General features: G+C 39.6%; 1 pseudogene; it reads right to left on the minus strand.

The window, feature by feature from the left end:
- Window positions 1–5949: 5949 nt before the first annotated feature.
- Window positions 5950–13716, minus strand: LOC110558055 (T-complex protein 1 subunit delta-like; annotated as a pseudogene).
- Between the last annotated feature and the right edge of the window lie 10090 nt (window positions 13717–23806).

Below are 23806 nucleotides of genomic sequence, written 5' to 3' on the forward strand. Positions count from 1 at the left end.
ATTTATTATTGATAGGTGCCACATCCATACAATACACAAGCTATTACTTCTGCACAAACATACATATATAAATGAAAACATTTAGGAAAAAATACCAGGGTAAAAACAAACAAACAAACAAACATAGAGCATTTCTGTGTGAACCATGCAATACTTTCTTTTATCATTACCCGAAAACACTATTTTTCTAAAGACAATATAAAATCCAATATTTATAATTTAAATGTATTTATTTGAAAAACCAGTGCCAAGCTGGGTCAAAATTATGCCAATATGATCTCCCTGTGCAATGGGAGTCATATTTAATATGTATGTTTAATTTTAAACTACTGAGCACTATATTTGTATCATGATGATAGTCCTCAAAACTCTAGGCTATAGAGGTCCTCTGGGGAAGGCTCTTGTCCACATTCTTGTTTTTTTTTTCCACTTCCTACGTCTATTCCTTGTGCCTTTCTGAATGAGGATTAAGAATCTTCTCTGCCATTTGATATTCCTCTATTGATAATTCTGTTTAGCTCTGTACCCCATTTTTTAATTGGGTTATTTGGTTTGTTGATGTTTCTTGAGTTCTTTATATATTCTGCCAGATATAAGGCTGGTAAAGATCCTTTCCCAATCTGTAGGCTATCATTTTGTTCTGACAACAGTGTCCTTTGCTTTACAGAAGCTTTTCCGTTTCATGACGTCCCATTTATTGATTGTTGAACTTAGAGTCTGTGCTGTTGGGGTTCTGTTCAGAAAGTTGTCTCCTGTACCAATGAGTTTAAGGCTCTTCCTCACTTTTTCTTCTAAGAGGTTTAGTGTGTCTGCTTTTATGTTGAGGTCTTTGATCCACTTGGTCTTTTCTGAGACTGAAATTCCAACCAAGGACCATTCATGGAGATAACCTAGAACCCCTGCACAGATGTGACCCATGGCAGCTCAGTCTCCAAATGGGTTCCTAGTAAAAGGAACAGGGGCTGTCTCTGACATGAACTCAGTGGCTGGCTCTTTGATCACTCATCCCTGAGGTGAGCGGGGGGTTGGGGGGAGTAGCCTTACAGTCCACAGAAGAAGACAATGGCAGACGGTCCTGATGAGACCTGATGGTTAGGGTCAGATGGAAGGAGAGGAGGACCGCCCCTATCAGTGGACTGGGGAAGGGGCATGGGAGGAAATGAGGGAGGGAGGGAGGGATTAGGAGGAGATGAGGAACGGGCTACAGCTGGATTAAAAAGTGAATTAATGGTAATAAATAAAAAATTTAAAAAATAAAGTTGAGGTTTAAAAAAAGCATCTTCCCTAGGGTCCTTCTTGTTCTTTAACTTCTTTAAGACTATAGATTTTAGTGTGTTTATCCTATATTATATGGCTAATATCCACTTATAAGTGAGTATATAACCTGTGTGTCTTTCTGCTTCTGGGTTACCTTACTCAGGATGATCTTTTCTAGTTCCCACAATCTGCCTGAAAATTTCATGATTTCCTTGTTTTTAATTGTTGAGTAGTATTTCATTGGAGTTATCAAAGAAGATACTGAGACTCATAGCCAAACTTTGGGCAGAGTGCCAGAATCCTTATGGAAGAAGAGGGAGATTGACCTGGAGGGGACAGGAATTTCACAGAGAGACCATCATAGCAAAAAAAAAAAAAAGAAAAAAAGAAAAAAAGAAATGTACCCAGGGGGCCTGCAGAGACCAATAGTCCATCCAAGGACCATGCATGGAGAATACCTAGAACCCCTGCTCACAGGAAGCCCATAAGCTTCTCAATTTCCAAGTGTGTTTCCTAGTAAGGGGAGCAGAGCCTCTCTGTGTCATGAATGCAGTGGCAGATCTTTGATCACCTCCCCTTGGATGGTGCAGCCTTTTCAGGCCACAGAGGAAGATGATACAGCCACTCCTGATGAGACCTGATAGGCTAAGGTCAGAGAGAAGGGAAGGAGGTCCCTTATCAGTGGGCTAGAGAAAAGGCATAGGGGGAGAAGAGGGACTGGGAGATGATGAGGGAGGGGGCTACAGCCATGATAGAAAATGAATAAATTGTAACAAACAAATAAATAAAGTAATTCTTAAAAAAAAGAAAAAACTCTAGACTACATAATAAAAGTTAGAATTTAACTCAGGAGTAATGCTTTTTGCAAAATCATGCTGTGTTCTCGATCCTCTATCTCCAACTGACACGCACATATAAACCTCTGTTCTAATATATATCACCTAGTGCAATGTCTTGTAAATACTTATGCATTTGAGAAATGTTTAAATGAGTTCATTACAACATGCTATACCTGGGTTGTCTACCAAGTTCCTGGGGTAATAATAATTCAAATAAAGAAAGTTATAGGTCCCAAATACAATAAAATTTCCTCAATAATTACTTGGTTATAGAAGGACTTTCCTATAAATGGCTCTGTAGAGTAATTTCATTAGCTAGTATGCCATTCAAGTTGCATAGATCCAGATGAAAGTGTTAGATGAATTGTGGTCACGTTTGATTAGATTTAGACCCAAGGGAATAAGTTCATACATCAAGGTAACTAGAGAATGAGCTCACCTCCAATTTCTGTCCCTGATGAATTTCACTCTCTACAGAACATGAATAGTTAATTTTTAAGGAGGATACATCTGTAAGACTGTTAGAGGTGAACCTATTTAATCTCACTCTTTGCTATAAAACATATTTCAGACCTAATCACTGTATACCAGAAAATAGCCTCTGCTATTAAAGTAAGTCAGTAATTTATGGAACTCTGACAACTTAAAATTGCTTCGTTTGCAAATCTAAGGCTAAATTTAAAAATTAGTAGCATAGGATGATATATTCTCATCAGAAAAAATATATACTGTAACTTTAACTTACATGTGAAATATTTATGATGATCTTCCTTTTATTACTTATTTTTCTCTTGTTTGTATTTTCAAAATTTTATTATTTTGTTTTTTATAAATTCAAAACTTTTCAAAGAAATGCATCCATGGTCTTGGTATGTGCTAGCTAGCTATTATTTTAGTGGGAACATTAATGAATGGATTCAAGGAAGAGAATTGAAGAAGAAATAAATTTATTTTATGAAAAACATTTTGTTAAAAGATTAATTTTCTTTACCTCATTATCACACTTAACAGACGCTGTTCAGGGTAAATGTAAAAGGACGTCAACACAGAACTTCTCTGGTCTAAACTGTGGCTCTGATGGTAGAGAGCAAAGCAAGTGGCTGAAGAAAATGGCCTGACTAGAGAACGGGCTGCCACTCTGCCTTGCAAGTGTAAGCCCAGTGGACATGTCAGCAATTCTGAAGTTCAATAAGAAGGAGGGTGGGAGGAAATTTGGAGAATTTCTCACAAGGGGGGTAATAAAAGCTGAGGAATCCATCTTAGTGAGGATATAAGTACTACTTACCTACTCACTGTAAGCCAAAGAGAGAGAATTTTTACACACACAGACACACACACACACACACACACACACACACACAATGAAACCGAATGCACAACACAAATAAACCTAGTACATGGAATCACTATGTATTATCACAGGGCCAAGACACTATGCTATACAGGCCATGGACCTAGAGTAAAAAATCTATGACTGTTTTCATTCTAAATCAACCTAGTATTAACTCTACCTCTAATAAGCTACCACTATACCCACAGATTAAAGTATCTCTCAGCCCTAAGCAGAGAAGTTTTATTTGCAATAGATGGTGATTAGCACAGAGATTTGTGGCTAATCAAAGTACAGAGAATAAGAAACTGCTGAATGCCCAGCCCAAAATGGAATATGTATCTCACCTTCTTCTCCTCTCAAGACTCAGGTATCATTGCAGGAAAGTGTAAAGAAAGACTATCAGAGCAAGAGGCCTAGGGATTGCTAAAAGAAACAATGTTTTCTGGACACAAAAGGACAGATGCACATATGAACTCAGCATTTGTGACAGTATACCATCTCAAACCAGACTCTCCCTTCCTCATCTCCTCCCATGTCCCTCCCAAAGTCCACTGATAGGGGAGGTCCTCCTCCCCTTCCATCTTACCGTAGCCTATCAGGTCTCATCAAGACTGGCTGCAACTGTCTTCCTCTGTGGCCTGGTAAGGCTGCTGCTCCAAAACATACTATTTAAAAGATTTAACAGAATGTGTTTTACTCCCTGATGGGTAGAGTCTTTTAGAGGACATTTATGGCAGGCCCCCATCCTGTTTCTCTCTTCAGCCACTTCTGGTGTCTATTCTATTTGCCCTTCTGAATGAGAATTAAGCATCCTACCTAGGGTCCTCTTTGCTAGACAGGAGCTCCATAAGAAGACCAACAAAACCAACAAATCTGTACCCAAGGAGGCCTGCAGAGACTAATGCACCAACCAAGGACCATGCATGGAGAGAACCTAGACACCCTGCTCAGATGTAGCTGATGGGCAGCTCAGTCTCCAGGCGGGTTCCCTAGTAAGGGGAGCAGGGGCTGTGTCTGACATGGAATCTGTTGCCTGCTCTTTGATCATTTCTCCCTTCGGGGTGGGGGGAGTGCTTGCCAGACCATAGAGGAAGAGGATACAGGCAGTCATAATGAGACTTGATAGGCTGGGGTCAGATGGTAGGAGAGGAAGTTTCCCTCTTTCTGAGCAATAGGAGAAGGGATATGGGGGAAGAGAGAGCAGGTAGAACTGGAAGAAACAAGGGAGGAGGCTATAATCAGGATGTAAAGTAAATAAATTATAAAAAATAAAGTTAAATTTAAAAATAAAAAAAGACCTCAGAGTTATTTTGTTCTTCACAATAGATGGCTGACTTGAAAATACAGAAGAATCCTGTCCTGTTCCCTGTTTTCTCCCACTTCTGATGTCTATCCTCTTTGCCTTTCAGAATGGGGATTGAGCATCTTAGCCAGAGTCCTCCTTCTTGATTAGTTTCTTTAGGTGTACAGACCCTGCAGGGTATCAAAACAGATGCTGAGACTTATAGCCAAACTTTGGGCAGAGTGCAGGGAATCTTATGAAAGAGGGAGGAGATAGTAAGACCTGGAGTGGACAGGAGCTCCACAAGGAGAGCAACAGAACCAAAAAATCTGGACACAGGGGTGTTTTCTGAAACTGATACTCCAACCAAGGACCATTCATGGAGATAGCCTAGAACCCCTACACAGATGTAGCCCAAGGCAGCTCAGTGTCCAAGGGGGTTCCATAGTAATGGGAACAGGGACTGTCTCTGACAGGTACTGATTGGCCTGCTCTTTGATCACTTTCCCCTGAGGGAGGAGCAGCCTTACCAGGCCACAGAGGAAGACAATGCAGCCACTCCTGATGAGACCTGATAGAGAAGGATCAAAAGGAAGGAGAGGAAGACCTCCCCTATCAGTGGACTTGGGGAGGGGCATGCATAGAAAAGGGGGAGGGAGGGTGGGATTGGGAGGGGAGGGGGGAGCTACAGGGGGATACAAAGTAAATAAACTGCAATTAATAAAAAAATACAAAAGATAAAAAAATGCGTAAGAGTAAGAGAATATCCTTGTGTTTAGTGTTGATGCCTTGAAGCTGAAGAATTAAGAAAACTTAATTTGTGAATAAAATGTTTAAGTTGCCAGGGGACACACAGCAAGAGGTGCAGCAAGCTGAACACTGCACACTGAAAGTTCTACCCTGAACATGTTGACCTGAAAGTGGTGGCAGCATTGTTTTCCATGGAGTTACAACTGTCTGATGTTATCATCAGGCTACTCCTTTGTTCATATGCTCAATATGACCTTCCTTTGTTGGAAACTTAGGTTGCCATTCTCAAATAATTCTATCTCTCTCTCTTTTAAAATCAATTTAATATTTTCCTTACATTTTTAATACAATTTCAAACAAATGCCAACTGAAAGACATTGTCCAAAATCTTTGAAGCAGCAAGCTTCCAGGCAAGAAGTGACATCCAAGTGATCATCTTCCATTCCAACCACAGTTTTGCTGTCCATAATGGTGCCAATTGGCCAGCCTTATCCAGATAAGCAAGTATTTACCACATAACTAATTTTCGGAATGTTACAAACAATTTAAGTTGCTAGGGTCAAAGCATTGACCACTCCAACATTTTTCAAAAATGTTGGAAATTTTTTCCAACATTTATGGTTTTTTTCTTCTTGGACATAGTGGTTTCTTAGTTCCATTACTGTAGAAATAGGATTCAGGCCAGTATTTTTATCTAGCATAGATAGGATGCCTTTTATAGCAGCTGCAAAAGCACAGACACAGTAGAATTTCATACCACTCGGTGTTCGCAAGTACTCAGTCAGTCTCTCAAGGCCAACACCATTTCTGGAACACCATCTTCTGCAATAAGAGCACCCCTTTTTTAATAAGCAGTGAGTTACACAGAGAGCATCATTAATGGAGCCCTCATCTTCTTCAATCACCTGTTTGTTAGAACCAGTACAAGAATTGCAACTGTTTTGCTGGGCTTCTACAACCTGTAATCTTGACTAGTTTTCCAGAGCCATTTAAACTGACTTCCTTTACTAACTCAGCAGAACCCAACAAGTCAGCAGTGAACTAGCCATGGTTTGGTTACATTTGTTTTGCAAATGAACTCAATGTCATCAATATCTTTAACCACCTTTATCTTTATGTTATTCAGAGACTGTAATGAAATATCTCTAAGTGCATCCCTTAGGATATATTTATGTATGAAGACATTACACCCCATTTTCTTTATCTTAAATTTGATCTTTACCAAATTTAAAACCTAAACTCTCTTCTCAAAGTTTAATCAGGTTCTATTATTCAATTATCCTATCTGTTTTAGGAACAGATAAGCAGAACTGGTAAGTCTAATTTTAGTTTTTCAACTCTTGATTTACCAGAATTTGTCACTGTCTGGGCAAGAAGGAGATCTTTCACCAGCTCACAACCATATATTGTCCCACCAAGCTTCTTAACTATTTTAATATCTCTAAGCTCTACAGTGGTACATGTGGCTGATTCAACCGCTTTCATCACTTCATTGGCACTCACTAGAGAGAAAAGACCGCTATTGAGAGATAATCTTTTAATTCAAAGTGGTTGACCTATTTAACCAAGTTTCTTTCTTGCTCAGTTACACAGGTAGAGTCATGTCAGCAAGGATTTCAAGACCCTTTTCCAAAGCTTTTGGAATGACTAGAAAATGATGGTTTGATGTACATCTTTCTGCAGAGGCTTGGTGTAGGAGTCAAAGAGAGCCAGCAATGTTGACTGTGCATGTGGTGCCATCCGCTGCTTCTACATCTTGAGCTTTAGACAGCCTCACTAGCATTCTGGGTGCTAGATACAATACTTGCATTTGTTTCAGAATAGTAACACTATCACTTATAATGGTTATAAGTGCCACATTGCCTTTTCCATTTTGAATATTTTGTTTATTTTCTTAGGTTCGAGGCTTGTCTTAATGGTGTCAGCTCCTGAAGTAGTACTGGGCTGGCTTGTCTTGGTTGAGCTTCATTCCTCGAGCATGGCAACTTTGACAATGTCTGTGTGGGTTCAGAAGGACTGATGGACACCAATTCTAGCCCCCTGTGGAGTCTCTGGCTGCCTCCTCCAAGAACCTTCCAGAAAAACCTACTCTTAAGCTTTTCAAGAACATTTTTCATGCAAATAAATATTTTAACTCACAGTAGTCCTAAGGAAAGGAAAATAATTATTATAATGGTTATTTTATTCACAATGGAAAATAAAACTTCAGCTGAAGTATTTGAGTAAATACAATGGTTTGAATTGTTGGAGGTAGACCTTGAACATGAATCTCTGCCTCGCAGTAAAATGTTCTTAAGGGAAACTTAAGAAGATTAAAGAAAGTCTTTGTAGTAGAACAGATAAAACAGAAATTAGATAACCATTTGTGTCAGAAAAAAGATATGCCAAATAATTCCAGTTTCAGTTTAATATTTACTATAATTTAGTCTCTTCTTTTAGCTATACAAATGCCTCCAGGAACCTCTTCTGAGGAGAGTTGTTTATTTGAAGATTTTGATTAATTTTTTTTTAATTCTGTCTTTGGGCTCTCCTAACTTTAAGTCAGAAAAATACTGAACATTTGTCAAGTTAACTTTTCCAGCTTAAGTCTGTGTTTGGTGCCAAAATTCAGTTGTATGTTATTGTTTCCTAAGGAAGATTCTAAGGCTTTTTCTAAGAAAGTTCCAGAAGACAGTAAATATCAAAAGACAATTCAGTCAATGTACCCAAACAATGGTTTTGTTGTTTGTGGTGTTGGTTTGGTTTTGTTTTTTTAATGGATTCATTTTACATCCTGATCTTAGGCCACTCCCTATCCCACCCTCCTTCACTCTTCCCCTTATCCTTTCCCCTAGTCCTCAGAAAGAGGGAGGCCTCCTCTCCTATCAAATGACCCCAGCCTATCAAGATAAAGTCTCATCAGGACTGTTTACAACCTCTTCCTCTGTGGCCTGACAAATCCATGCCCCCAGGTGGAAGTGATTGTGGAGCAGGCAACAGAGTCCATGTCAGCAACAGTCCCTGCACCCTTAACTAGGAAACCCACTTGAGACTGAGCTGCCCATCGGCTACCTATGAGCAGGGGCCCCATATCCTGCATGGTCCTTGGTTGATGCATCAGTCTCTGCAGGTGCCCCTGGGCCCAGATTTGTTACCTCTGTTGATCTTCTTGTGGAGCTTCTGTCCCCTCCAGTTCCTTCTATCCTCCACTCTTGCATAAGACACCTTGTGCTCTGCCCAAAGTTTGGCTGTGAGTCTCAGCATTTGCTTTGATTCCCTGGTGGGTGGAGTCTTTCAGAAGGCATCTATGGCAGGCTCCCACCCTTTTCAGTCTCTTCAACTTCTGTCTCTATTTCCCTTTCAGAATGAGCATTAAGCATCCTCCCTAGGGTCTTGTTATTTAGCTACTTTAGGTTTGTGGATTGTAGTGCTGCTTTCCTGTATTATATGGCTAATATCCACTTATAAATGAGTATGTGCTATGTGTCTCTTTCTGCTTCTACATTATCTCACTCAGGAAAGATATTTTCTAGTTCTGTTCATTTGCCTGCAAATTTCATGATTTCTTTGTTTTTAATGGCTGAGTAGTATTCCATTGTGTAGATGTACCACAGTTTCTTTATCCAGTCCTTAGTTGAGGAACATTTAGTTTGTTTCCAGTTTCTGTTATGAATAAAAGCTGCTATGAACATAGTTGAGCAAATGTCCTTGTATGGTGAAACACCTTTCATGTATATGTCCAGGAGTGGTACTGCTGGGTCCTGAGGCAGAACTGTTCCTTATTTTCTGAGAAAGGGCCTGATTGATTTCCAAAGTGGTACTACAAATTTCCACTCCCACCAGCAAATGAAAGAGTGTTTCCATCACTCAGTTGTGAGTGATGTAAACATGTTTAATGTTTGAAGTGAGATATAGAAGTTGCAGGCGAACAAGGTAGGAGGCTATTGTGATAGATGTGTTGATAAAATAGAGTTGTAAATATCAGTATGGACTCACATAGATTTGGGTGGCTATATCCCAAATATTTATAGTTACATGTATGCACATGAGCTAGTATAACATATATTTTTTTCTTGGATTTGAGATTCTATTCTCTGATGTGACATTATTTGGGTGTTATTATATTATAAAGGTGAACCCTATGATGAAATTATTAAAAAGACATGGAAATCTTAAAAAAAAAAAAAAAAAGAAAGAAAGAGTGTTTCCTTTTCTCCACAACCTCGCCAGCATATGCTGTCACCTGAGTTTTTAATCCTAGCCATTCTGATGGTTGTAAGATGGAATCTCAGAGTCATTTTAATTTGCATTTCCCTGATGCCTGATAATGTTGAGCATGTAAGTATTTCTTAGCCACTTGTTATTCCTCTGTTAAGAATTCTCTATTTACCACAGAGGGCCTCTGAAAGCCTCTGCCCCTCAGACTATCAAAGCAGATACTAAGCCTGATGGGCAACTGTTGGGCAGAGTGAATGGAATTTTAGGTAAGAACTGGGAAATAGTAAGAGCTAGAGAGGACAGGGTCTCCACAAGGAGAGCAACAGAACAAGAAAATTTGAACACAGGGAACTTCCCAGAGACCCATACTCCAACCAAGGATTATTCATGGAGATAACCCAGAACCCCTGCACAGATGTAGCCCAGGGCAGTTCAGAGTCCAATTGGGTTACATAGTAATGTGAAGAGGGACTGCCTCTGACATAATCTGATTGGCCTGCTCTTTGATCACCTCCCCCTGGGGGGAGCAGCCTTACCAGGCCATAGTAGAGGACAATGCAGCCACTTTTGATGTGAACTGATAGACTAAGATCAGAAAGGAGAGGAGAACCTCCCCTATCAGTGGACTTGGGGAGTGGCATGCAAGCAGAGGGAGGAGGGAGCGTGGGATTGGGAGGGGAGGAGGGAGGGGTTTATGGGGGGATGCAGAATGAATAAAGTGTAATTGATGAAAAATTTAAAAAAAAAGAATTCTCTATTTAACACTGTACCCCATAATTTCATTGGATTATTTGGTTTGTTGCTGTTTGATTTCTTGAGTTCTTTATATATTCTAGATTTTAGCCAGCTGTCAGATTTGGGGTTCATGAATATCTTTCCCCAGTCTGTAGGCTGTCATTTTGTTCTAGAGACAGTGCCTTTTGCTTTATAGAAGATTTTCAGTTTCACGGGGTCCCATTTTTTAATTGTTGATCTTGGAGCCTGTGCTGTTGGTGTTCTGTTCAGGAAGTTTTCTCCTTTGCCCATGAGTTCAAGGCTCTCTCCCACTTTTTCTTCCTGTAGATTTTGTTTGTCTGGTTTTATGTTGAGGTCTCTGGTCCACTTGAGTTTTATGCAGGATGATGAATATAAATCTATTTACACTTTTCTACATGTTGACATCTAGTAATTCCAGCACCATTTGTTGACGATGCTGTCTTTTCCCTATTGTGTGGTTCTGGCTCTTTTGTCAAAAATCAAGTGCCTGTAAGTATGTGGGTTTATGTTTTTGTCCTCTATTTAATTCCATTGATCTACCAGTTTGTTTCTATGTCAGTACCATGTAGTTTATTACTGCTGCTTTATAGTACAGCTTGAGATCAGGAATGGAATGGAAATACCTCTGGAAGATCTTTTATTGTACAAGATTCTTTTAGCATTCTGGGGTTTTTTGTTTTGTTTTGTTTTTTGTTTGTTTGCTTGTTTTTGGTTTTCCATATGAAGCTGATAATTCTTCTTTCAAGGTCTGTAAAGAAGTATTGTTGGTATTTTGATGGGAAATGCATTGAATCTCTAAATTGCTTTTGGTAGGATGGCCATTTTTATTATGTTAATCCTGCCGATCCATGAGCATGGGGGATCTTTCCATCTTCTGATATCTTCTTCAGTTTCCTTCTTCAGAGACTTGAAGTTCTTGTCATACAGGTCTTTCACTTGCTTACTTACAGCTACACCACTATATTTCATATTATTTTTGTGGCTACTGTGAAAGGTATTGTTTCCCTAATTTCTGTTTTCTATCTTATCTATTTTTTATTTTTAAATTTATTATAGTTTATTCACTTTGTATCCCAGCTGTAGACCCCTTCCTCATCCCCTTAGCTCATTTGTTATTTATATACAGGAGGGCTACTGTTTTCTTTTTAACTTAATTTTTTTATCCAACTACTTTGCTGAAGATGTTTATCAGCTGTAGCAGTTCACTGGTAGAATTTTGGGGGTCACTTACATATACTATCATATCATCCATGAATAGTGATACGTTGCCTTCTTCCTTTCTAAAATGTACCTTCTTGATCTCTTTTAGTTGCCTTATTACTCTTGCTAGGACTCAAGTACTATGTTGAAGAGATACAGAGAGAATGGGCAGCCTTGTCTTGAACCTGATTTTAGTGGAATTGCTTTGAGTTTCTCTCCATTTAGTTTGATGTTGGCTATAGGCTTGCTGTATATTGTTTTTATTATGTTTAGGTATGTGCCTTATATCGCTCATCTTTCCAAGGCTTTTATCATGAAGGAGCGTTGGATTTTGTCAAAGACTTTTTCTGCTTCTAAGAGATGATCATATGACTTTTTTTCTTTCAGTTTTTTTTTTTACATGGTGGATTACATTGATGGATTTTCATATATTGACCCATCCCTGCATTCTGTGATGAAGTCTACTTGATTATGATGGATATGTATTTGATGTGTTCTTGGATTTGGTTTGTGAGTATTTTATTGAATATTTTTGTATAAATGTTCATGAGGGAGATTGGTCTAAAATTATTTTTCTTTGTTGAGTCTTTGTGTAGTTTAGGTACCGGGTGACTGTGGCTCCATAGAATGAGTTTGGAAATGTTCCTTCTGTTTCTGTTTTCCTGTGCTTCAGGTGTGATAGGATCACCTGGGTTTGCTGTGGTAGAATAGTTGGTTTCTAGTGGTGTCATATGGCCTTGAGTTTTTTTGTGTGTGTTCTTTTTTATTATTATTAATTACACTTCATTCATTTTGTATCCCCCCTGTGGTTCCCTCCCTCCTCCTGTCCCAATCCCTCCCTTCCTCCACCCTCTGCATGCATGCCCCTCCCCAAGTCCACTGATAGGGGAGGACTCCTTTTCCTTCCTTCTGATCCTAGTCAGTGAGGTCTCATCAGGAGTGGCTGCAGTGTCCTCTTCTGTGGCCTGGTAATGCTGCTTCCCTTTCAGGGGGAGGTAATTAAAGAGCAGGCCAATCAGTTCATGTCAGAGACAGTCCCTGTTCCTACTACAATGGAACCCACTTGGATACTGAACTATCATGGGCTACATCTGTGCAGGGGTCTTAGGTTATCTCCATGCATAGTCCTTGATTGGAGTATCAGTCTCAGGAAAGACCCCTGTGCTCAGATTTTTTGGTTCTGTTGCTCTCCTTGTGGAGTTCCTGTCCTCTCCAGATCTTACTGTTTCACCTTATACCCATCAAGGCTAAGATCAAAATCTCAAGTGACAACACATGCTGGAGAGGTTGTGGAGAAAGGGGAACCCTCCTCCACTGCTGGTGGGAATGTAAACTTGTTCCATGTGTTCTTATGCTGGCCTCTAGCTATTTGGTTTTCCCTAGTGTTATCTAACCTGGTGCTGTCTGATGGTAGTTTGACTCTAGGATTGTAGGAATTGCTGGCGGTCCCATGTGGCAGCAGTCCTCTGGCTCTCAGGTGATAGCAGATCTCTTGGGATACAGGGAGATTGGGATTGAAAGAATGATGGGGATTAGGAAATGGGGCATACTGGATGCTATTGTTCCATGATGGGTGTTGGTCTCTGCTCCTCCCTGATGGCTTCTGCTGCTTCCTGATGGCTTTTGTACCCCATTGGTTGCCAGTCTCTGGGTTTGCAGGTAGAAGTATAGATGGGGAAATGGAATGGGCCCAGAAGAGTTGCTAGGATCACACTGCTGTTCCTCAGTGGTACTGGTACCTGCTATTATCTAATAGCTGTCATTCTGGATAATGGAACATGCTGGGGAGGGTTGGGCCCAAATGGCCTGAGGCAGACCTCACTTGCAGGCCTCACAGCTGGTCTCTAGCAGGTCAGGGGCTGGGGGAAGGGTCCCTACCCTCTATTCCCTGGTAGTTGTAAAACAAAGAAGCAGGCCCAGAAGATGGAGCTTAGAGCATTCTGCTGCTCCCCAGTGGTTTCTGGTCCTGGGAAATGAAGCAGCCTTGTAGGTGGAGGTCGGAGCACAGCAAGCTGAGGGAGGTTGGGCACAGGTGGCCTCCACACTTCACCTGCAGCCTCTGCAGCTGGGCTCCAGCAGGCCAGGAGCTGCTGCTCACTCATGGTTGCCAGAAGTCTTCCAGACCTGCAGTCAAGTCTGCCCCTTCTCTTCTTTTCTGGTGGGGTGTGGAGGTTGGGGACCCAAACAATCGATTTTAAACAAATAGATTGAATTTGTCTGTCCTATAACATATAAATATTTAGAATGTGCTAAGTTATATAAGACACATAACTAAAATCCTCACTAACTTAATAAAATGACTTTAAGATTGTAAAGACTCTTTAGGAAGCATAATTGTCTATTCATTTAACTTACTGATTTTCTTGCAGTACAGAGTTAATACCTGCAAATACTGACCTATTATTTGAAATGCAATTGATACTATACAATATTCAAATGTACTAAAATAAATCATTTAATGAAACTGAACACACGACAAATCAGGAGCTGGAAAAATGCCTCAGCAAACTATAATTCCAGCACTTGGAATGTGGAGACAGTGCATTCTATAAGCAAGCTGACTAGGTAGCCTCATCATAACGATGAGTTCTGTATTCAACTGAGAGATTGCCTCAATGAAACAGGTATTCTCTGAGAACACACACGCACACATACAAACACACTAGAAACTCAGACCCATGTGAAAGAAAGCCGAAAAAGTACCAACGCCATATGATTCATTTATACATAGATGCACATTTGTCAGATTGTGAAAGATATTTAAGTACACGTGTCCCTTCACAGAAAAACACAGGACTATGTAATTCCACCAACTAACTGGAATTCACAGCGTCTAAGGAGCTCAGCACATCGTTCCTCACAAAAGTTGCCCATTACTAAGTTTAGATTAATATTTTACCATGCATTTGTCATTTTTCACTATATTATCATCAAAGATATAAGCATAAAAGAACTCTCTTCAATGAAATAGTCACATAAAATGAGAATCAAATATTTTTTCTTTATTGCTTTTTCTCAACATTATATTCTATTTATGACTATATATGCAAATTTCCTTGAAATTAGAAATATAGCCAAAGGGTTTTTCATTATAGAAATTACATTTTAGAAGAATATTAATATAATTATCATTTTATTTTAACCTTTGCATTATTGGTATTTTTAAGCACAAGACAAAAAAGAGAGACTCATAAAACAGATAATATTTCTATCCATATCCTGAACAGACACCAGTACTGTTTTATTTTTCCCACTTGTGATAATTGTGAAATGAATCTTAGCTCTCTTGGGGTCTCATCTGTAAATACTTAACTATATATCCAAAAGAGATCGTTGTTTTCAAGACTGTAACCACACTATAGTTGTAAACTTTAAAATTAATAACCTCTATATGACCACTGTTCTGTCGCCGTACAAATGTCTACAAATTTCCCTTAAATTTTCTAACCACATCCTTGTTTCTCTGTCTGCTGTTCTTTTCATTAACTTACAAATCAAAGAGTAGGGTTTTAAATTCGTTCTGTATCAAAACAGATGTGGTTCTGAGAACCTAACAAACGGTTCCTTATCTCTTTGTACACTGACAGCTTGGAATCTTGTGTATTTTTCCTGCTGCCGTACACAAAGTCCAAGGCTGAAAAATGGTGGTTATAATTTCTTTATTTCTGTGCATATTTTTATACAGGAAAATATATTCATATGCTACTTGTTTAGAGTTAGGTACAACTTTTCCAAGGAAGAAGGTAATTTTCTTTATTTCATTTTATTTCTTAGTATTTCTTTTTTAATTATTTTTATTTTTAATTATGATTTATTGACTTTGTATCCCCCCTGTAGCTCCCTCCCTCCTCCCCTACCAATCCCACCCTCCCTTCCTCTTCCCCACCTGTGCCCCTCCTCCTGTCCACTGATAGGGGAGGTCCTCCTCCTATTCCCTCTGACCCTAGTCTATCAGGTCTCATCAGGAGTGGCTGCATTGTCTTTCTCTGTGGCCTGGTAAGGCTGCTCCTCCCTCAGGTGGAGGTGATCAAAGAGCAAGCCAATCAAGACAGCCCCTCTCCCCATTAATATGAACCCACTTGGACACTGAACTGCCATGGGCTACCTCTGTAGGAGTTCCAGGAGTTCCAGGCCATCTCCATGAGTGGTCCTTGGTTGGAGTATCAGTGTCAGAAAAGACCCCTGTGCCCAGACTTTTTGTATCTATTGCTCTCCTTGTGGAGCCCCTGTCCTCTCCGGGTCTTACTATCTCCCACTTCTTTCATAAGATTCCTTGCACTCTGCCCAAAGTTTGGCTGTGAGTCTCAGCATCTGCTTTGATACACTGCAGGGTAGAGCCTCTGTGGCAGGCTCCTATATTGTTCCTTGTTTTCTCCCTCCTCCAATGTTCATCCTCTTTGCCATTCTGAATGGGGATTGAGCATCTTAGCCAGAGACCTCCTTCTTGGTTAGCTCCCTTAGGTGTAAGATTTTAGTATGTTTATCCTATACTATATGTCTAATATCCACTTATGAGTGAGTATATACCATGTGTGTCAGGATGATCTTTTCAAAACTAAAGTCCAAGTGGATCAAAGACCTCAATATAAAACCAGACACATTAAACCTGTTAGAAGAAAAAGTCGGGAAGAGCATAGAACTCATTGGCACAGGAGACAACTTCCTGAACAGAACACCAACAGCACAGGCTCTAAGAGCAACAATCAATAAATGGGACCTCATTTCTCAGTATTTCAAATTAAATGTTTCCATAGCATTTTCCAAATATGATTTTAAAAAGTTTAATTTTAAAATCAATACTATTATATTTAATGTGATGAAGCACACAGTGTGTATTTTTTTTCTGATTAGAAAAAGGAAGAATCTTAAGTTTTGTGTCTAAAGATTTTACATCTCAGAGATCTTCAGAAACCATCTGAGTTTCTGATAAACCATCTTCAGGTCTACTGGGCAAAGAGGCTGCCCCAGAACTATTAAGACCTGAGTTCAGATCTCCAGGCTGCATATGGAGGGTGGCTTATGTTTTTAACCCCAGCACTAGTTAGCAGGAGAAGGAGACTCCTGCTCCTTGATGGCCAGGCATTCTAACTGAAGAGATGGGGCCATGTTTAGTGAGAGCCTGTCTCAAAACATGAGCTGAAGCGCGACACCATAAATATTTCTGGAGAACTGAAGGCTTTTTTATACATTATGCTAAATTTGTCTAGTAATAATAATATAGTTACATCATTTACTTTAGTAAGTAATTATAATATAATGATAATTTATTATGTATAATGATATTCGTTTTATCTTCTAGCTTTTCCGTCAGTGCTTCAATCTGACATAGTGTCAGATAACTAGGATATGACTTTGATTCTTATTCATGTATTTTATTATTGGTTTATCTGATAATGCCTTCATAATGCAAACAGAAATTAAAACTATCTTATTTGTGTTTTTATACAATAGTATGATTTTATCTTTCTTTTGTCCAAATACTTTTTCACTGATCTGAATAAATTTTGCATTCTCTCTTTAGTTATACTCACTCTCCACGGAATGTTTAGCTTTCATATTTAAACATAAAGTTGGACAATATCTCTGTCCTTCTCCAGAATAGTGAAAATCAGATTATTTTTAATTATGTGTGCAACTTTCCCCAAGAACTCCAGAACTTCGCTTCTACATTGTTTATCTGTAATATCACGTAGTGGGTGTTTCCTGGTTTACTCCTCTGTAGCTGTGATGAAGACCATGACCAGGAGCAACACAGGGCAGGAAAGGGCATATTACCTCTTACTGATCACAGTCTATTATTGACCCAAGCCAAGATAAGAGGTCAAGGCAAATACTGAAGGGAAGCGCTGAAGCAGAAGCTTGGAGGGGATAAAGAACCCTGCTTACTGGCTTGCTCTTTAAGGCCTGCTCAGGATGCTTTCTTTTTTTTATTAATTATACTTTATTCACTTTGTATCCCCCATTAGCCCCTCCCTCCTCCCCTCCCGAGCCCACTCTCTCTCCCCTACTTCACGCATGCCCCTCCCCAAGTCCACTGATAGGGGAGGTCCTCTTCTCCTTTCTTCTGATCTTAGTCTATCAGATCACATCAAAAGTGGCTGCATTGTCATCTTCTGTGGCCTGGTAAGACTGTTGCTCCCCCCTCAGGGGGAGGTGATCAAAGAGCAGGCCAATCAGTTCATGTCAGAGGCAGTCCCTCTTCCCATTATTATGGAACCCACTTGGGCACTGAACTGCCATATGCTACATCTGTGCAGGGGTTCTAGGTTATCTCCATGAATAGTCCTTGGTTGGAGTATGGGTCTCTGGGAAGTTCCCTGTGTTCAAATTTTCTGGTTCTGTTGCTCTCCTTGTGGGGTTCCTGTCCTCTCCTGCTCGTACTATTTCCCACATCTTACATAAGATTCCATGCATTTTGCCCAACAATTGGCCATCAGGCTCAGCATCTGCTTTGATAGTCTGCAGGGCAGAGGCTTTCAGAGGCCCTCTGTGGCAGGTTCCTAGGTTGTTTCCTGTTTTCTTCTTCTGATGTCCATCCTCTTTGCCTTTCAGGATGGCAATTGAGTGTTTTAGTCAGGGTCCTCTCTCTTGATTAGTGTCTTTAGATGTAGATTTTACTAGGTTTATCCTATGTTATATGTCTATGTGAGTGAGTATATACCATGTGTATCTTTCTGTTTCTAGGACAGCTCACTCAAGATGATCTTTTCCAGGTCCCACCAATTACCTGCAAATTTCATGATTTCCTAAAGTGGGGAACAGAGCTAAACAGAGAACTATCTGTAGAGGAATATCGAATGTCAGAGAAACACTTAAAGAAATGCTCAACGTTATTAGCCATAAGGAAAATGCAAATCAAAACAACCCTGAGATTTCACCTTACACCTATCAGAATGGCCAAGATGAAAAACTCAAGTGACAAAACATGCTGGAGAGGTTGTGGAGAAAGGGGAACCCTCCTCCACTGCTGGTGGGAATGTAAACATGTACAACCACTCTAGAAATCAATCTGGTGCTTTTTCAGACAACTAGGAATAGTGCTTCCTCAAGATCCAGCCATACCACTCCTAGGCATATATCCAAAAGAAGCTCAAGTACACAATAAGGACATTTGCTCAGCCATGTTTGTAGCAGCTTTATTTGTAATAGCCAGAAGCTGGAAACAGCCCAGATGCCCCTCAACTGAAGAATGGATGCAGAAATTGTGGTACATCTACACAATGGAGTATTACTCAGGATGCTTTCTTATCACACAACCATCTGCACAGGGATAAGCCACCGTCAGTGGGCTGGCTAGGCTGGGCCCTCCCACTTCAATCATTAATTAAGAAAATGCCCCACAGATTTGCCTACAGGGGAATCTAAGGGAATTTCTTAGCTGAGGTTCTCTCCTCCAAGATAAATCTATTTCTTATCAAGCTAACAAAAACTAAGCAGGATGAGGAATTATTATACAAACACATGCATGTTAATATTTACATAATTATATATACTGTGTTCTTTTTCATCTCAGACCGGCTTTTGAAAATAAAAATTTATCCTCAGATATGTCTTTTGGAAGTTTATCTGCAAAATAGAACCCGATACTATACATCCATTCACCCTCTACTAAATAATATTAAAGATTAAGATGGAAATTTCTTTTCTGAGTCCTTGCTTATGGTCATACTCTTAGCAACTCCAAATGCTGAGGGGAGAGCTGACAGTGGAGAAGAAAGCCTCTTATGTCTACTACTATCACTCAAGATCCTCCTTCTTCAACCTCTCATGTTGCTTTGAGTACAGGCCTAGGCCTGCTGAACTTCCTTTTTTTTTTTTTTTTTTTTTAATCTCATACACTCATACACTGCATGGTCTTTTCGTTGTACCTCATTTTTCTTCTTGGGGCTCAGTAGTTAGTGAATAAAATTTAAGTCTATATTAGCTAAGAGGTTCTCCAGAATTACCCTCTCCCAAATTAATTGAAATCTCACTTTTTCTTACTGTTCCACAGTCTGAAGTCTACCCTTACCATGTACTGTTTTCTTAAACACACACACACACACACACACACATATAAACATATGCAACACACTGTGTAAAATTATTATACTGTTTTGTATTTCTCAAAAGTGAAGTCTAGGTCACAGACCTGACCCTTCACATAGCAAGGGTGAAACATGAGTCCCATGTTCAGGATGCTATATTTATTCTGAGGCATTTGACCTCACTGCTATGAAACTTTCTCAAAAGAAGCTAAGTATTCAACCAAACTTCCACTGGCAACACATTATCACCAACTAAACTAGAATATCGCAAATAATTACTGATGAAAAAAAATTCTGATGAATGGAATGGCATTAATGATGTATATATTGTTCAAATGTGAAGGAGCTTTTAAATAAATACTAATTCAGAGTGATTTTATGTTGTATAAAGATAATATAAATATAATCCTCTTCTCTTTAATGGTTACTGTTGAAGGTGGTAGTTCAACAATAGAAAGCTTGCAGCAATAAGTTTATGAACACATGACTTTTCTTTCCAATGATGTTAGGACTTAAAAGTAATTTTAAACTACTTTTAAGTAATGGCAGAAACCCATGTTCTTCCACGGAATTTTAAATCTTGATTATAAAACTTTCTTTGCTATTACATCATTCAATTGAATGTAGAAAAATATCAATGAAATTTAATTTTTGTTGACTCACAACAATTAACCTACATAAACTATTCCTCATTCAGGACCACAGTAATATTCAACAACTTGGAGAACTGCAACTCTTGTAGCATCTAAAATAAGGACCCAACCAAAGAATAACATAAGAGGCTCTGAGAGAGTCTCAGAACCAGAATAAAAATTAAAAATAAACAAAGTTGAGTTTGTGGCTGTATATTATTTATTAGCTTTTGTTGTGTTGACTTTCCTTTGAGTTTATAATTTACAATAAATAAATAAAAATGAGTTTATCATTTATAATAAATGAAAAAAGAGACAGGAAATGTAGATTCAAACTGAGAGAAGCAGCTGTGTCTATTACATTTAAACATAATTCTGGCTTCACAGAATTAATATAACTAGATAGTCATCAATAAAACATAGTAATGAAGAATAGTTATTACTGCTAAGAATTTCCTATGAAAATGACCAGTCATTTCACTTGCATGCCGACCTTATTCACTGAGACTCATCCTTTGGACTGATGCATCAGATCCACAAAGCTCCTTTCTCGGACTCAATCTCTGAGCTTGTCACAGAGAAACAACTACATCAATATTTTCTTAGATGATCACACACACACACACACACAAAAAAAAAAAAAAAAAAAAAAAACAGAAAGTGTTATTTGATTTCTAACCCAATCGTCTTGGCTTCAGCTGCTAAAAACTGAAGGGGCTTATGAAGAAATCTTTTCAAGAAAAGGCAGTGTTTTCCATGAAGAGTGGAGAAGGGAAAAATGAAGGATTCAGGAATGTGAGCCATGAACTGCTCCGCGCTATGGTCAGCTAAATGTTGGTTCCACTGAGGGACCACCTGGAGACCTAGGTCCTGCTCCAAGGCAGGAAAGAAGAGAGGATTAAAAAAGCCTTCCAGCTTCTGTATCGTGAATGCCAAGGGCTTCTGGGTGGGATGTTAATGCCTTTACTCTTCTGGGATCACACTTGTTACAGAAAGTTGAGCCGGTCCATGTAGGCAGCGCACAGAGGAAGTGGATTTTCCTGGTGTGGACTGGTGATAGAATTCAGGTCAGTTCTCAGAAGGCTTGTCACAAGGATGGCTGCAGTGAAGAGGGTAAAGGGATGGCAAGTCAGGCACCCTCAAGATTCTGACAACATTTTCTGAGAAACAATATCTTACTATAGCATACTCTCTTTGGCTGATTGGAATCCTTTTGGGTTAAACTACCTATATTGAGAAAAGAGAACAAATACAGAATAAATTAAAAGCATTCAAGTTAGCATCCTCTATGCTCTTAGTCATGATTAATTTCACAAAGTAAATTGACACCGATGAATTTTGGGTTTTTTTTATAGTACTTGCTGGTTTATCATTAGCTTTCTATACCATTTTTATTAGATTCTATTTCCTCTTTTGTCATGATTTACACAATTTTTATGATTAGTCTCTAAGTTATTTACTTTTCATTGTTTGTTTATTCTTTTTTTTGTTCAAAATCTTTACATTTATATATAAATCTTGCTTTTTGTTGCATGGGTATAATTCACTCCTTTTACTTTCCATACTGATTTTCATTTTCATTTACAATTTGTTATGACTTTAATAGTTAAATTAAATAGTTTATATTTTAAATAGTTAACACTTTAATAGTTAAATTTTGTAGGAGGTAGATCTCATGTTGAATGTTCTTCCTGCATCCAAAAATGTGAAGGAGACATAGCTTTTGGAAGTGAAGAACATATATAAAGATTATAATAATAGTTTTGGAGATGCCTAAGTGTGTCCAAACTGATCAAATCATAGATATTTTAAAAATGCAAGGGTTCCCCACTCCTTTCCTAAGATACCCTGAAGTGGGAAACAGTAAGATCTGGAGAGGACAGGAACTCCACAAGGAGATCAACAGAACCAAAAATCTGAGCACAGGGGTCTTTCCTGAGACTCATACTCCAACCAAGGACCATGCATGGAGACAACCTAAGACCCCTGCACAGATGTAACCCATGGCAGCTCAGTGTCCATGTGGGTCCCATAGTAATGGGAAGAGGGACTGCCTCTGACATGAACTGGTTGGCCTGCTCTTTAGTCACCTCCTCCTGAGGGGGAGCAGCCTTACCAGGCCATAGTAGAGGACAATGCAGCCACTTTTGATGTGAAATGATGGACTAAGATCAGAAAGGTGAGGAGAGCCCCCCTATCAGTGGACTTGGGGAGTGGCATGCATGCAGAGGGAGGAGGGAGGGTGGGATTGGGAGGGGAGGGAGGGGCTTATGGGGGGATGCAGAATGAATAAAGTGTAATTGATGAAAAATTTTTAAAAAAAAAAGGGAAAAAAATAATTTAAGAACCTTAAATGACTTTCAAAAGTGGAGGAAAACATGGAGTTAGTCAATTTACATGGGGCACATCTCGCCCCTGGGGGCAATGGTCTCCTGAACCTACTCAGACCTCGGACACCACCACTGCTAGTTCTAGAACTGATGCAGGATGTTACAACGAGGGGGTTAAGGCTTCTCATAATATTTCCTATAAGCTCACACCTGTTTGTTTATATCCCCCATTTTTATTCATTATTAGCCAGATAGAGCCAAGTAATTGTGGTAATGATACTTGCTTTTTTGCCCAATGCTGCAATGCTAGTAAATTTACTAGCTGATTACTCGCATGCCTCGCTGGGTGCCTGTGCCCGTTGATGCCCTCACGCTATGACTCTCTTCAGATGGAAAAGGGATCTTGGAATTACAGCCACCATTGTTACTGCCATCTCATTGGCGGCTGTTGGAGCTACCACCGCGGCATTAGCCAGGAGTCATACTATGCAGACTGCTCAGACCGTGAATAACGTTTTAGCCAATGTAGCTCATGCCTTAGATGTACAAAAAGGAATTAATGCTCAACTAAAAGGAGGTTTGATGGTGTTCAATCAGAGGATTGACCTCGTGCAGGAGCAAATTGATACCCTATGGCAAATCGCTCGACTTGGCTGTCAATGAAAGTCTGCTGGACTTTGAGTCACTAGCACACAACATGAAAATTTTCCCTGTGCTGCAAATCTGTCTAAACAATTGTCTAGCTATATTTTAGGTAATTGGACTGGAGAATTCGATACTACGATGGAGCAGCTGAGAGTGACCATTGTCATGGTAAATTCTACCAGAGTGGACGCAGGACTAGCCACAGGATTATCATCATGGATTGCTACAGCCATGAATCATCTGAAGGAATGGGCGGGCATGGGAGCGTTAGCAGGCCTTCTGGTGTTGGTCTCCTTGCCTGTGGTATATATGCAAGATTAGAGTCTCACAACAGCGTAATGCAGCCATGACCATTCAGGCCTTTACAGCCATTGAAGCAGGACAGTCTCCCCAAGCATGGTTGGCTACCATAAAAAGCTAAAATGTTACGCTCAGGATGCGAGGCTAAGCACTGCACTCAGGGTCAGCCGATTTGAACCCAGAGAAGAGCATGTCTGATTGCATGCGGGTTGATGCCCCAGGTCCCGCCTCTGAGAAAAAGGTATCAGACGGGTCTGA

This window comes from Meriones unguiculatus, chromosome 1 (genome assembly GCF_030254825.1).
Source record: "Meriones unguiculatus strain TT.TT164.6M chromosome 1, Bangor_MerUng_6.1, whole genome shotgun sequence".
Classification (NCBI taxonomy): Eukaryota; Metazoa; Chordata; class Mammalia; order Rodentia; family Muridae; genus Meriones; species Meriones unguiculatus.